The following is a 17103-nucleotide window of genomic DNA, read 5'->3' as shown; positions in this document are numbered from 1 at the left end:
CCCTGGGCCCCCTGGCTGACCTGGTGCTCAGCTCCCCCCACCCTCCGCCCCGCCCTCTAGCCGGGACTAGGTCTGTCCCTGCTGAGCCACCAGCTGCCTCTCATCCACCTTCTGAGCTTCCAGGTGATGCGAGACTCGGGAGAGCCGCTCCCGGGTTGGTGTGTGTGTGTGTGTGTGTGTGTGTGTGTGTGTGTGTGTGTGTGGAGGGGGGGGATGGGGTGGGGTGGGGGGGCGGCGGAGGGGGGGCGATGTCCCGGTGATCCCGGAAGGGGGCGCCCTCTCCATCTGGGCTCCGCTAGGGAGTCCACTTCACATCCCCATGGCCGCATTGTGTTGGGGAGAATCCAATGGCTAAACACGTAGTTGGGACCAAAAATGTGCACGTGCCTAGGCAGGGCCCAGGGGGAGTGGAGGTGGAGGCCGCCCACCATGTAGGCCCACAGCCAGCCCCAGGTCTGATGCGCCGTGTCCTGGGAGACCCTCGGAGGGGATATGGCCTGGGTGGTCCCCCCTTCGTTTCCTCCATTTCACCCTCTTCCAGGTGGAGACCTAGCCAGGCGGCCCAGGGCGGTGTGCCTCTACCAGGACCGCAGTGCTGAAGCCCGGGCCTGTTGGAAGCGGCCGTCCAGGCCACATCCCACCCCGTCTAATGACCTGACCCTCTCGGAGTTTCAGCATCCGGCGCAGGTCACAAGGCCCACAGGTGTGGCAGGTGTGATGTCACATGCAGCGGTCCGGGTCTCTAGAAGATTGTTTCCTGCATCATCCCTCGCGTGTGTGTCAGCAGGGTCCCTGGGAAGGCCCAGGAGGACACAGTGGCTTTGCCAGGACACTAAACCGATCAGACAACACAGGTCTCACTGGGCTCTCCTGAACGCTAGGCCCCTGGTGGCAAGAACGGGGAGCTGGGGGAGGGGTAAGCTGAGTTGGAGAACTTGGAGTATTTCTGGGGGTGCCAGTCACTCAAAAGCCCACAGGGCTTTCCGGGCAAGTGTGCTTAAAGGAACACATACAGGTAATGGAACCCTGCAAACTTTAGGTCACTTCCTCAGTGACAGGACAATACAGAAGCTGGAACTCTGGTCACCTGGCACCACATTCCTGAGACAGGCCCCTATCACCTCACTTGACTGGAGACCTGGGAGAGAGCAGGATGCTCTCCACTGGTCTCCAGATGTCCTTGGGGTGTGCCTTTGGAAAAGCTTACAGCAAAACTGTTTCACTCACGCAGACAGTGGCTCTAGTCTCCCTTCTGACGCCTGCTGACCTTGAGCGGTGTGTAGCCTCAGGTAACTTAGGACAGCCTAGCGTTGGCCAATCCCAGGGAGGCCACAACTGGGGGCACTTGAGGGCGTCATATCCGTCCTTGCCACTGTGTGTGCGTGCGTGCGTGCGTGCGTGCGTGCGTGCGTGCCTGTGTGGGTGTGTGCGTTGCGTGTGTTTGTGTGTGTGTATGTGTGTGTGTGTGTGTGTGTGTGTGTGTGTTTGTGCTGCAGCGGAAGAAACTGCAGGAGGGGTGGTTTGCTGGGTCAAGTGCCTACCTCAGGTCATGGGGGGCATAAGAGGAAGTGAGTGCTGGGGACCAAGGTCCCGTACCCTCTGGAAATCCTAGGGGTTGAGGGCTCATTTTATTCCTCCATGGCTGGAAGTCTATTCAGACAACCCTGTGCACCTGATCAGGGAAAATGACTTCATGCTGGGTTTTCCTACTGTGGTGAGACCCAGGCAATCTTCCAATGGCCCGGACACCAGGCGTTGCCTTATCAGAGCTCCACCCAGGTGGTCATGGAGACTCAGTTGCACTAGTACAACTCCTTCCAATCCTTGTCCGGGAGCTAGAGACCAGAGCACCGGCAGTCGGAGTGGGCCCAGGATTGAGGGTGGGTACAGAGGGCGCTGTCCCCACGGGATGAAGAGGACCCAGGAGAGCCACATATCAGATTCCCCCGAGAGTGTTCAGCGGTTCCACCTGCATTTATTTATAATTAATTGATTAATGAACTGATTGATTTATTTATTTATTAATTTAATTATTTCTCGTAATCCTCGGCCAGGATATCTCTCCCTTGACTTTTAGGGAGCCTGGAAAAAACCGGGAGAGGCAGAGAGAAACATGGATGTGAGGCAGACACCTGGATCGGTTGCCTCCGGCAGGCGCCCCGAGGGGCCAGGGATCCAGCCTGCAAGGCAGGTAAGTGCCCTTGACCCCAATCGAACCCGAGACCCTTCCATCCACAGGCCTGCGCTCTGTCCACTGAGCCCAACCCGCTGGAGCCTCCTCCACTAGCGTCACAGACACATCCCTCCCATCCAGGGGTGCCCTCTGTCAGGCGGGAGACCCCTCTCCCTGATTGGGGGTGGAGGTCGTGGTGGCCGGGGGTGGGGGATCCAAGAGTAGCCCCAGGGGTCCCCCCACCAAACCCTCAACACCGCCAAGGCGAGGAGGGGAGTGGCCGAGCCGCTCTCCTGGGCCCAGGGTGGGTGTTTGGGCGTGGGGAGGTGGAGTGCTGCAGAGTGGCAGGAAGGGGGGCGGGCGTCCTAGTGGACCTCAGGGCCGGCCCTGCCTTGGCCACGGGGCGGAGCTTGGGCAAGGAAAACAGAAAAAAGCCCTGTCCCCGCACCCCGCACCCCGCTCCCCGCTCCCCGACCCCCCCCCGACCTGGTGCTCCGCCACCCGACTCCGCACACCCGCCGCCCCGCCCCGCCCCGGCCCGGACCAGATCTCTTCTCGCAGAGCCATCAGCTGTCTCTGGCCCGCCCATCTCCTGAGCTTCGAAAAGACGCGGGAGGGCGCCTTCCTTTGGGGGTGCGATTGCCTGAAAGGCGGAAGGGGGTGTCCACCGCCACCGGGTAGGACGAAGCCCCCCGAGGGATGGCACAAAGCGAGGGGCGGCCTGGGCCTTTGGTGGGGCCCGCGGGGTTCCCTTAGCAGTTAGTTGGGGAGCGACCTCCGTCCGCAGCCCCGGGGGTTCGATGGGTTCCCCCGGGTGTGGGTCCCCTGTTGCCCCCGCAGAGCACAGAGCGCGTGGGGCTTGCACGGGTGCGGGAGAAGGGCAGAGACACGCCCCTGCCAGGCAGCGCTGCTGTCTGTGAGGCGCGAGACACCATTTCCTCAGTCTTGAGGGCGAACGAGGGTGGGCGGGGGCGGGGGCGGGGGTGGGGGTTCAGTTCTGAGAGTCGCCCCGCGGGGGCGATGGGAGGTTCCCCCCACAGCGCCAAAGGGCGGATGGGGCGGGCTCCAAAAATGGCCATCAAAAGCCTACAGCACCCGGTATTCCCAGGCGGTCTCCCATCCAAGTACTAACCAGGCCCGACCCTGCTTAGCTTCCGAGATCAGACGAGATCGGGCGCGTTCAGGGTGGTATGGCCGTAGACGCTGGAGCCGGCCTCCGGGAGCCTCAAGAGCCCGCGGCGGCGGCGCCGGGGCTCCAGGCCGGCTGAGCCCTGGGCCCCCTGGCTGACCTGGTGCTCAGCTGCCCCCACCCTCCGCCCCGCCCTCTAGCCGGGACTAGGTCTGTCCCTGCTGAGCCACCAGCTGCCTCTCATCCACCTTCTGAGCTTCCAGGTGATGCGAGACTCGGGAGAGCCGCTCCCGGGTTGGTGTGTGTGTGTGTGTGTGTGTGTGTGTGTGTGTGGAGGGGGGGGGATGGGGTGGGGTGGGGGGGCGGCGGAGGGGGGGCGATGTCCCGGTGATCCCGGAAGGGGGCGCCCTCTCCATCTGGGCTCCGCTAGGGAGTCCACTTCACATCCCCATGGCCGCATTGTGTTGGGGAGAATCCAATGGCTAAACACGTAGTTGGGACCAAAAATGTGCACGTGCCTAGGCAGGGCCCAGGGGGAGTGGAGGTGGAGGCCGCCCACCATGTAGGCCCACAGCCAGCCCCAGGTCTGATGCGCCGTGTCCTGGGAGACCCTCGGAGGGGATATGGCCTGGGTGGTCCCCCCTTCGTTTCCTCCATTTCACCCTCTTCCAGGTGGAGACCTAGCCAGGCGGCCCAGGGCGGTGTGCCTCTACCAGGACCGCAGTGCTGAAGCCCGGGCCTGTTGGAAGCGGCCGTCCAGGCCACATCCCACCCCGTCTAATGACCTGGCCCTCTCGGAGTTTCAGCATCCGGCGCAGGTCACAAGGCCCACAGGTGTGGCAGGTGTGATGTCACATGCAGCGGTCCGGGTCTCTAGAAGATTGTTTCCTGCATCATCCCTCGCGTGTGTGTCAGCAGGGTCCCTGGGAAGGCCCAGGAGGACACAGTGGCTTTGCCAGGACACTAAACCGATCAGACAACACAGGTCTCACTGGGCTCTCCTGAACGCTAGGCCCCTGGTGGCAAGAACGGGGAGCTGGGGGAGGGGTAAGCTGAGTTGGAGAACTTGGAGTATTTCTGGGGGTGCCAGTCACTCAAAAGCCCACAGGGCTTTCCGGGCAAGTGTGCTTAAAGGAACACATACAGGTAATGGGACCCTGCAAACTTTAGGTCACTTCCTCAGTGACAGGACAATACAGAAGCTGGAACTCTGGTCACCTGGCACCACATTCCTGAGACAGGCCCCTATCACCTCACTTGACTGGAGACCTGGGAGAGAGCAGGATGCTCTCCACTGGTCTCCAGATGTCCTTGGGGTGTGCCTTTGGAAAAGCTTACAGCAAAACTGTTTCACTCACGCAGACAGTGGCTCTAGTCTCCCTTCTGACGCCTGCTGACCTTGAGCGGTGTGTAGCCTCAGGTAACTTAGGACAGCCTAGCGTTGGCCAATCCCAGGGAGGCCACAACTGGGGGCACTTGAGGGCGTCATATCCGTCCTTGCCACTGTGCGTGCGTGCGTGCGTGCGTGCGTGCGTGCGTGCCTGTGTGGGTGTGTGCGTTGCGTGTGTTTGTGTGTGTGTATGTGTGTGTGTGTGTGTGTGTGTGTGTGTTTGTGCTGCAGCGGAAGAAACTGCAGGAGGGGTGGTTTGCTGGGTCAAGTGCCTACCTCAGGTCATGGGGGGCATAAGAGGAAGTGAGTGCTGGGGACCAAGGTCCCGTACCCTCTGGAAATCCTAGGGGTTGAGGGCTCATTTTATTCCTCCATGGCTGGAAGTCTATTCAGACAACCCTGTGCACCTGATCAGGGAAAATGACTTCATGGTGGGTTTTCCTACTGTGGTGAGACCCAGGCAATCTTCCAATGGCCCGGACACCAGGCGTTGCCTTATCAGAGCTCCACCCAGGTGGTCATGGAGACTCAGTTGCACTAGTACAACTCCTTCCAATCCTTGTCCGGGAGCTAGAGACCAGAGCACCGGCAGTCGGAGTGGGCCCAGGATTGAGGGTGGGTACAGAGGGCGCTGTCCCCACGGGATGAAGAGGATCCAGGAGAGCCACATATCAGATTCCCCCGAGAGTGTTTAGTGGTTCCACCTGCATTTATTTCTAATTTATTTCTTTATTCTTTATATATATATATATATATATATATATATATATATATATATATATATTTATACAACTATTATTTATTTAAACATTTCTCATGTTCCTTGGCCAGGATATCTCTCCCTTGACGTTATAATATTTTCCAGAAATGATTAAAAACTTGTAAGAAACACTTGAAATAGAAGAAAATAGATTCTTACTATATTTCCTTTCGTTTTCAACCGGGGAGATTACCAGTGGAAAGCTGGGGAATCACCAGAAAACTGATTATATTTACAACTCGGGCCACTTTAGCGAGCATTTTCACTTGAATTTGCTTTCAAATACTAGGAATTCATGTTTATAGAGCTCAAAATTAGTGTAGAAAGACTGTAAGTGAAGATTATACTGCTTCTGTTTACAATTGAGGCTGAATTTCTCTAGCGTCTTTTTGGTGAATCAGTTAATATCCGGACGGTTCCAGTACATACTTGTAAGAAAACTGTCTAATTGTGGTAAAACTCTTAAAATAGGCAATTAGAGTTTCTAGAAATGATTAAAAACTTATGAGAAACCCTTGAAATAAAAGTAAGTAGATTCTTACTACATTTCCTGCCGTTTTCAATCAATGACATTACCCGTGGAAAGCAGGGAAATGATCAGAAAACTGATAATATTTACAACTCCGGACATTTTAGCGATCGTTTTCATTTGAATTTGCTTTCAAATACTAGGAATTCATGTTTATACAGCTCAAAATTAGTGTAGAAAGACTGTAAGTGAGGAATATACTGCTTATGTTTACAAATGAAGCCGAATTTCTCTAGTGTCTTTTTGGTGAATGAGTTAATATCCTGACGGTTCCAGTACATACCTGAAAGAAAACTCAGTAATTGTGGTAAAACTCTTAAAATACGCAATTAGAGTTTCCAGTAATGATTAAAAACTTGTAAGAAACCTTGAAATGAAAGTAAGTTCATCTTACTACATATCCTGCGGTTTTCAATCACTGACATTACCCGTGGAAAGCAGGGAAATGACCAGAAAACTGATAATATTTAAAACTCCGGGCACTTTAGGAAGCATTTTCACTTGAATTTGCTTTCAATAATTAGGAATTCATGTTTATACAGCTCAAAATTAGTGTAGAAAGACTGTAAGTGAAGATTATACTGCTTATGTTTACAATTGAGGCCGAATTTCTCTAGCGTCTTATTCGTGAATCAGTTAATATTCTGACGGTTCCTGTACATACTTGTAAGAAAACTGTCTAATTGTGGTAAAACTCTTAAAATACGCAATCAGAGTTTCCAGAAATGATTAAAAACTTATAAGAAACCCTTGAAATAAAAGTAAGTAGATTCTTACCACATTTCCTGCCATTTTAAATCAATGATATTCCCCGGGGAATGCAGGGAAATGACCAGAAAACTGATAATATTTACAACTCCGGCCACTTTAGCGAGCGTTTTCACTTGAATTTGCTTTCAAATAATAGGAATTCATGTTTATACAGCTCAAAATTAGTGTAGAAAGACTGTAAGTGAGAACTATACTGCTTCTGTTTACAATTGAGGCCGAATTTCTCTAGCGTCTTATTCGTGAATCAGTTAATATCCTGATGGTTCCAGTACATACTTGTAAGAAAACTGTCTAATTGTGGTAAAACTCTTAAAATACGCAATCAGAGTTTCCAGAAATGATTAAAAACTTATAAGAAAGCCTTGAAATAAAAGTAAGTAGATTCTTACCACATTTCCTGCCATTTTAAATCAATGATATTCCCCGTGGAATGCAGGGAAATGACCAGGAAACTGATAATATTTACAACTCCGGACACTTTAGCGAGCGTTTTCACTTGAATTTGCTTTCAAATACTAGGAAATCATGTTTATACTGCTCAAAATTAGTGTAGAAAGACTGTGAGGAATATACTGCTTATGTTTACAATTGAGGCCGAATTTCTCTAGCGTCTTTTTGGTGAATGAGTTAATATCCTGACGGTTCCAGTACATACCTGAAAGAAAACTCAGTAATTGTGGTAAAACTCTTAAAATACGCAATTAGAGTTTCCAGAAATGATTAAAAACTTATAAGAAACCCTTTAAATAAAAGTTAGTAGAGTCTTACTACATTTCCTGCTGTTTTCAATCATGGACATTACCCATGAAAAGTAGGGAAATGACAAGAAAACTGATAATACTTACAACTCCGGCCACTTCAGCTAGCGTTTTCACTTGAATTTGCTTTCGAAAATTAGGAATTCATGTTTATACAGCTCAAAATTAGTGTAGAAAGACTGTAAGTGCGAACTATACTGCTTATGTTTACAATTGAGGCCTAATTTCTCTAGCGTCTTTTTGGTGAATGAGTTAATATCCTGACGGTTCCAGTACATACCTGAAAGAAAACTCAGTAATTGTGGTAAAACTCTTAAAATACGCAATTAGAGTTTCCAGAAATGATTAAATCTTATAAGAAACCCTTTAAATAAAAGTTAGTAGAGTCTTACTACATTTCCTGCTGTTTTCAATCATCGACATTACCCATGAAAAGCAGGTAAATGACCAGAAAACTGATAATATTTACAACTCCGGGCACTTTAGGGAGCATTTTCACTTGAATTTGCTTTCAATAATTAGGAATTCATGTTTATACAGCTCAAAATTAGTGTAGAAAGACTGTTAGTGAAAATTATACTGCTTATGTTTACAATTGAGGCCAAATTACTCTAGCGTCTTTTTGGTGAATCAGTTAATATCCTGCCAGTTCCAGTACATACTTGTAAGAAAACTGTCTAATTGTGGTAAAACTCTTAAAATACGCAATTAGAGTTTCCAGAAATGATTAAAAACTTATAAGAACCCTTGAAATAAAAGCTAGTAGTTTCTTACTACATTTCCAACCATTTTCAATCACGGACATTACCAGTGGGAAGCAGGGAAATGACCAGGAAACTGATTATATTTACAACTTCGGACACTTTAGCGAGCGTTTTGACTTGAATTTGCTTTCAAATATTAGGAATTCATGTTTATACAGCTCAAAATTAGTGTAGAAAGATTGTCAGTGAGGACTATACTGCTTATGTTTACAATTGAGGCCGAATTTCTCTAGCGTCTTTTTCTTGAATCAGTTAATATCCTGACGGTTCAAGTACATACTTGTACGATAACTCAGTAATTGTGGTAAACCTATTAAAATACGTAGTTAGAGTTTCCAGTAATGATTAAAAACTTGTAAGAAACCTTGAAATGAAAGTAAGTAGATCTTACTACATATCCTGCCGTTTTCAATCACGGACATTAACCGTGGAAAGCAGGGAAATGACCAGAAAACTGATAATATTTACAACTTCGGACACTTTAGCGAGGGTTTTCACTTGAATTTGCTTTCAAATATTATGAATTCATGTTTATAAAGTTCAAAATTAGTGTAGCAAGACTGTAAGTGAGGACTATAGTGCTAATGTTTACAATTGAGGCCCATTTCTCTAGCGTCTTTTTTGTGAATCAGTTAATATCCTGCCGGTTCCAGTACATACTTGTAAGAAAACTGTCTAATTGTGGTAAAACTCTTAAAATACGCAATTAGAGTTTCCAGAAATGATTAAAAACTTATAAGAAACCCTTGAAATAAAAGTTAGTAGATTCTTACCACATTTCCTGCAGTTTTCAATCAATGACATTACCCGTGGAAAGCAGGGAAATGATCAGAAAACTGATAATATTTACAACTCCGGACACTTTAGCGATCGTTTTCATTTGAATTTGCTTTCAAATACTAGGAATTCATGTTTATACAGCTCAAAATTAGTGTAGAAAGACTGTAAGTGAGGAATATACTGCTTATGTTTACAATTGAGGCCGAATTTCTCTAGCGTCTTTTCCTTGATTCAGTTAATATCCTGACGGTTTCAGTACATATTTGTACGATAACTCAGTAATTGTGGTAAAACTCTTAAAATACGCAATTAGAGTTTCCAGAAATGATTAAAAACTTGTAAGAAACCATTGAAATAAAAGTTAGTAGATCTTACTACATATCCTGCGGTTTTCAATCACTGACATTACCCGTGGAAAGCAGGGAAATGACCAGAAAACTGATAATATTTAAAACTCCGGGCACTTTAGGAAGCATTTTCACTTGAATTTGCTTTCAATAATTAGGAATTCATGTTTATACAGCTGAAAATTAGTGTAGAAAGACTGTAAGTGAAGATTATACTGCTTATGTTTACAATTGAGGCCGAATTTCTCTAGCGTCTTTTTGGTGAATCAGTTAATATCCTGCCGGTTCCAGTACATACCTGAAAGAAAACTCAGTAATTGTGGTAAAACTCATAAAATACGCAATTAGAGTTTCCAGTAATGATTAAATCTTATAAGAAACCCTTTAAATAAAAGTTAGTAGAGTCTTACTACATTTCCTGCTGTTTTCAATCCTGGACATTACCCATGAAAAGCAGGTAAATGACCAGAAAACTGATAATATTTACAACTCCGGGCACTTTAGGGAGCATTTTCACTTGAATTTGCTTTCAATAATTAGGAATTCATGTTTATACAGCTCAAAATTAGTGTAGAAAGACTAAGTGAGGACTATACTGCTTATGTTTACAATTGAGGCCGAATTTCTCTAGCGTCTTTTTGGTGAATGAGTTAATATCCTTATGGTTCCAGTACATACCTGAAAGAAAACTCAGTAATTGTTGTAAAACTCTTAAAATACGCAATTAGAGTTTCCAGAAATGATTAAAAACTTATAAGAAACCCTTTAAATAAAAGTTAGTAGAGTCTTACTACATTTCCCGTCGTTTTCAATCAGGGACATAACCCTTCGGAAGCAGGGAAATGACCAGGAAACTTTTTATATTTACACCTCGGGCCACTTTAGCGAGCATTTTCACTTGAATTTGCTTTCAAATACTAGGAATTCATGTTTATACAGCTCAAAATTAGTGTAGAAAGACTGTAAGTGAGGACTATACTGCTTATGGTTACAATTGAGGCCGAATTTCTCTAGCGTCTTTTTGGCGAATGAGTTAATATCCTGACGGTTCCAGTACATACCTGAAAGAAAACTCAGTAATTGTGGTAAAACTCTTAAAATACGCAATTAGAGTTTCCAGTAATGATTAAAAACTTGTAAGAAACCTTGAAATGAAAGTAAGTTCATCTTACTACATATCCTGCCGTTTTCAATCACGGACATTAACCGTGGAAAGCAGGGAAATGACCAGAAAACTGATAATATTTACAACTTCGGGCACATTAGCGAGGGTTTTCACTTGAATTTGCTTTCAAATATTAGGAATTCATGTTTATAAAGCTCAAAATTAGTGTTCCAATACTGTAAGTGAGGACTATAGTGCTAATGTTTACAATTGAGTCCCAATTTCTCTAGCGTCTTTTTTGTGAATCAGTTAATATCCTGCCGGTTCCAGTACATACTTGTAAGAAAACTGTCTAATTGTGGTAAAACTCTTAAAATACGCAATTAGAGTTTCCAGAAATAATTAAAAACTTATAAGAAACCCTTCAAATAAAAGTTAGTAGATTCTTACCACATTTCCTGCCGTTTTCAATCACGGACGTTAACCGTGGAAAGCAGGGAAATGACCAGAAAACGGATAATATTTACAACTGCGGACACTTTAGCGAGCGTTTTCACTTGAATTTGCTTTCAAATACTAGGAATTCATGTTTATACAGCTCAAAATTAGTGTATAAAGACTGTAAGTGAAGATTATACTGCTTCTGTTTACAATTGAGGCCAATTTCTCTAGCGTCTTTTTGGTGAATCAGTTAATATCCAGACGGTTCCAGTACATACTTGTAAGAAAACTGTCTAATTGTGGTAAAACTCTTAAAATACGCAATTAGAGTTTCCAGAAATGATTAAAAACTTATAAGAAACCCTTGAAATAAAAGTAGGTAGATTCTTAGTTCATTTCGTGCCATTTTCAATCACGGACATTACCGGTGGAAAGCAGGGAAATGACCAGAAAACTGATAATATTTACAACTCAGGACACTTTAGCGAGCGTTTTCACTTGAATTTGCTTTCAAATACTAGGAATTCATGTTTATACAGCTCAAAATTAGTGTAGAAAGACTGTAAGTGAGGACTATAGTGCTAATGTTTACAATTGAGGCCCAATTTCTCTAGCGTCTTTTTGGTGAATCAGTTAATATACTGACGGTTCCAGTACATACTTGTAAGAAAACTGTTTAATTTTGGTAAAACTCTTAAAATACAGAATTAGAGTTTCCAGAAATGATTAAAAACTTATAAGAAACCCTTGAAATAAAAGTAAGTAGATTCGTCCTACATTTCCTGCCGTTTTCAATCACAGACATTACCCGTGGAAAGCAGGGAAATGATCAGAAAACTGATAATATTTACAACTACGGCCACTTCAGCTAGCGTTTTCACTTGAATTTGCTTTCAAAAATTAGGAATTCATGTTTATACAGCTCAAAATTAGTGTAGAAAGACTGTAAGTGAGTACTATACTGCTTATGTTTACAATTGAGGCCGAATTTCTCTAGCGTCTTTTTCTTGAATCAGTTAATATCCTGACGGTTCCAGTACATACTTGTACAATAACTCAGAAATTGTGGTAAAACATTTAAAATACGCAATTAGAGTTTCCAGTAATGATTAAAAACTTGTAAGAAACCCTTGAAATAAAAGTTAGTAGATCTTACTACATATCCTGCCGTTTTCAATCACTGACATTACCCGTGGAAAGCAGGGATAAAGACCAGAAAACTGCTAATATTTACAACTCCGGACACTTTAGGGAGCATTTTCACTTGAAATTGCTTTCAATAATTAGGAATTCATGTTTATACAGCTCAAAATTAGTGTAGAAAGACTGTAAGTGAAGATTATACTGCTTATGTTTACAATTGAGGCCGAATTTCTCTAGCGTCTTTTTGGTGAATCAGTTAATATCCTGCCGGTTCCAGTACATACCTGAAAGAAAACTCAGTAATTGTGGTAAAACTCTTAAAATACGCAATTAGAGTTTCCAGTAATGATTAAATCTTATAAGAAACCCTTTAAATAAAAGTTAGTAGAGTCTTACTACATTTCCTGCTGTTTTCAATCCTGGACATTACCCATGAAAAGCAGGTAAATGACCAGAAAACTGATAATATTTACAACTCCGGGCACTTTAGGGAGCATTTTCACTTGAATTTGCTTTCAATAATTAGGAATTCATGTTTATACAGCTCAAAATTAGTGTAGAAAGACTAAGTGAGGACTATACTGCTTATGTTTACAATTGAGGCCGAATTTCTCTAGCGTCTTTTTGGTGAATGAGTTAATATCCTTATGGTTCCAGTACATACCTGAAAGAAAACTCAGTAATTGATGTAAAACTCTTAAAATACGCAATTAGAGTTTCCAGAAATGATTAAAAACTTATAAGAAACCCTTTAAATAAAAGTTAGTAGAGTCTTACTACATTTCCAGTCGTTTTCAATCAGGGACATAACCCTTCGGAAGCAGGGAAATGACCAGGAAACTGATTATATTTATACCTCGGGCCACTTTAGCGAGCATTTTCACTTGAATTTGCTTTCAAATACTAGGAATTCATGTTTATACAGCTCAAAATTAGTGTAGAAAGACTGCAAGTGAGGACTATACTGCTTATGTTTACAGTTGAAGCCGAATTTCTCTAGCGTCTTTTTGGTGAATGAGTTAATATCCTGACGGTTCCAGTACATACCTGAAAGAAAACTCAGTAATTGTGGTAAAACTCTTAAAATACGCAATTAGAGTTTCCAGTAATGATTAAAAACTTGTTAGAAACCTTGAAATGAAAGTAAGTTCATCTTACTACATATCCTGCCGTTTTCAATCACGGACATTAACCGTGGAAAGCAGGGAAATGACCAGAAAACTGATAATATTTACAACTTCGGGCACATTAGCGAGGGTTTTCACTTGAATTTGCTTTCAAATATTAGGAATTCATGTTTATAAAGCTCAAAATTAGTGTACCAATACTGTGAGGACTATAGTGCTAATGTTTACAATTGAGTCCCAATTTCTCTAGCGTCTTTTTTGTGAATCAGTTAATATCCTGCCGGTTCCAGTACATACTTGTAAGAAAACTGTCTAATTGTGGTAAAACTCTTAAAATACGCAATTAGAGTTTCCAGAAATGATTAAAAACTTATAAGAAACCCTTCAAATAAAAGTTAGTAGATTCTTACCACATTTCCTGCCGTTTTCAATCACGGACGTTAACCGTGGAAAGCAGGGAAATTACCAGAAAACTGATAATATTTACAACTCCGGACACTTTAGCGAGCGTTTTCACTTAAATTTGCTTTCAAATACTAGGAATTCATGTTTATACAGCTCAAAATTAGTGTAGAAAGACTGTAAGTGAAGATTATACTGCTTCTGTTTACAATTGAGGCCAATTTCTCTAGCGTCTTTTTGGTGAATCAGTTAATATCCAGACGGTTCCAGTACATACTTGTAAGAAAACTGTCTAATTGTGGTAAAACTCTTAAAATACGCAATTAGAGTTTCCAGAAATGATTAAAAACTTATAAGAAACCCTTGAAATAAAAGTAGGTAGATTCTTAGTACATTTCCTGCCGTTTTCAATCACGGACATTACCGGTGGAAAGCAGGGAAATGACCAGGAAACTAATAATATTTACAACTCCGGCCACTTTAGCGAGCGTTTTCACTTGAATTTGCTTTCAAATACTAGGAATTCATGTTTATACAGCTCAAAATTAGTGTAGAAAGACTGTAAGTGAGGACTATGATGCTAATGTTTACAATGGAGGCCCAATTTCTCTAGCGTCTTTTTGGTGAATCAGTTAATATACTGACGGTTCCAGTACATACTTGTAAGAAAACTGTCTAATTTTGGTAAAACACTTAAAATACACAATTAGAGTTTCCAGAAATGATTAAAAACTTATAAGAAAACCTTGAAATAAAAGTAAGTAGATTCATCCTACATTTCCTGCCGTTTTCAATCACAGACATTACCCGTGGAGAGCAGGGAAATGATCAGAAAACTGATAGTATTTACAACTACGGCCACTTCAGCTAGCGTTTTCACTTGAATTTGCTTTCAAAAATTAGGAATTCATGTTTATACAGCTCAAAATGAGTGTAGAAAGTCTGTGAGGACTATACTGCTTATGTTTACAATTGAGGCCGAATTTCTCTAGCGTCTTTTTCTTGTATCAGTTAATATCCTGACGGTTCCAGTACATACTTGTATGATAAATCAGTAATTGTGGTAAAACTCTTAAAATACGCAATCAGAGTTTCCAGTAATGATTAAATACTTGTAAGAAAGCCTTGAAATAAAAGTTAGTAGATCTTACTACTTATCCTGCCGTTTTCAATCACTGACATTACCCGTGGAAAGCAGGGAAATGACCAGAAAACTGATAATATTTACAACTCCGGACACTTTAGCGAGCGTTTTCACTTGAATTTGCTTTCAAATACTAGGAATTCATGTTTATACAGCTCACAATTAGTGTAGAAAGACTGTAAGTGAAGACTATACTGCTAATGTTTACAATGAGGCCGAATTACTCTAGCGTCTTTTTGGTGAATCAGTTAATATCCTGCCGGTTCCATTACATACTTGAAGAAAACTGACGAATTGTGGTAAATCTTTTAAAATACGCAATTAGAGTTTCCAGAAATGATTAAAAACTTATAAGAAACCCTTGAAATAAAAGTTAGTAGATTCTTACTACATTTCCTGCTGTTTTCAATCACGGACATTACCAGTGAAAAGCAGGGTAATGACCTAAAACTGATAATATTTACAACTCCGGCCACTTTAGCGAGCGTTTTGACTTGAATTTGCTTTCAAATATTAGGAATTCATGTTTATACAGCTCACCATTAGTGTAGAAAGACTGTAAGTGAGGACTATACTGCTAATGTTTACAATTGAGGCCGAATTTCTCTAGCGTCTTTTTGGTGAATCAGTTAATATCCTGCCGGTTCCATTACATACTTGTAAGAAAACTGTCTAATTGTGGTAAAACTTTTAAAATACGCAATTAGAGTTTCCAGAAATGATTAAAAACTTATAAGAAACCCTTGAAATAAAAGTTTGTAGATTCTTACTACATTTCCTGCTTTTTTCAATCACGGACATTACCCGTGAAAAGCAGGGAAGAGACCAGAAAACTGATAATATTTACAACTCCGGCCACTTTAGCGAGCGTTTTGACTTGAATTTGCTTTCAAATATAAGGAATTCATGTTTATACAGCTCACCATTAGTGTAGAAAGACTGTAAGTGAGGACTATACTGCTAATGTTTACAATTGAGGCCGAATTTCTCTAGCGTCTTTTTGGAGAATCAGTTAATATCCTGGCGGTTACATTACATACCTCTAAGAAAACTGTCTAATTGTGGTAAAACTCTTTAAATACGCAATTAAAGTTTCCAGAAATGATTAAAAACTTATGAGAAACCCTTGAAATAAAAGTAAGTAGATTCTTACTACATTTCCTGCCATTTAAAATCAATGACATTACCCGTGGAAAGCAGGGAAATGACCAGAAAACTGATAATATTTACAACTCCGGCCACTTTAGCGAGCGTTTTGACTTGAATTTGCTTTCAAATATTAGGAATTCATGTTTACACAGCTCACAATTAGTGTAGAAAGACTGTAAGTGAGGACTATACTGCTAATGTTTACAATTGAGGCCGAATTTCTCTAGCGTCTTTTTGGTGAATCAGTTAATATCCTGCCGGTTCCATTAAATACTTGTAAGAAAACTGTCTAATTGTGGTAAAACTCTTAAAATACGCAATTAGAGTTTCCAGAAATGATTAAAAACTTATAAGAAACCCTTGAAATAAAAGTTAGTAGATTCTTACTACATTTCCTGCTGTTTTCAATCACGGACATTACCCGTGAAAAGCAGGGTAATGACCAGAAAACTGATAATATTTACAACTCCGGCCACTTTAGCGAGCGTTTTGACTTGAATTTGCTTTCAAATATTAGGAATTCATGTTTATACAGCTCACCATTAGTGTAGAAAGACTGTAAGTGAGGACTATAATGCTAATGTTTACAATTGAGGCCGAATTTCTCTAGCGTCTTTTTGGTGAATCAGTTAATATCCTGCCGGTTCCATTTCATACTTGTAAGAAAACTGTCTAATTGTGGTAAATCTTTTAAAATACGCAATTAGAGTTTCCAGAAATGATTAAAAACTTATAAGAAACCCTTGAAATAAAAGTTTGTAGATTCTTACTACATTTCCTGCTGTTTTCAATCACGGACATTACCAGTGAAAAGCAGGGAAATGACCAGAAAACTGATAATATTTACAACTCCGGCCACTTTAGCGAGCGTTTTGACTTTAATTTGCTTTCAAATATTAGGAATTCATGTTTATACAGCTCACCATTAGTGTAGAAAGACTGTAAGTGAGGACTATACTGCTAATGTTTACAATTGAGGCCGAATTTCTCGAGCGTCTTTTTGGTGAATCAGTTAATATCCTGCCGGTTCCATTACATACTTGAAGAAAACTGACGAATTGTGGTAAATCTTTTAAAATACGCAATTAGAGTTTCCAGAAATGATTAAAAACTTATAAGAAACCCTTGAAATAAAAGTTAGTAGATTCTTACTACATTTCCTGCTGTTTTCAATCACGGACATTACCCGTA

This window comes from Myotis nattereri (genome assembly GCF_964212035.1).
Source record: "Myotis nattereri genome assembly, chromosome: 12".
NCBI classification, from domain to species: Eukaryota; Metazoa; Chordata; class Mammalia; order Chiroptera; family Vespertilionidae; genus Myotis; species Myotis nattereri.
The sequence above is the reverse complement of the archived record's forward strand: the minus strand, read 5'-3'. Positions refer to the sequence as shown.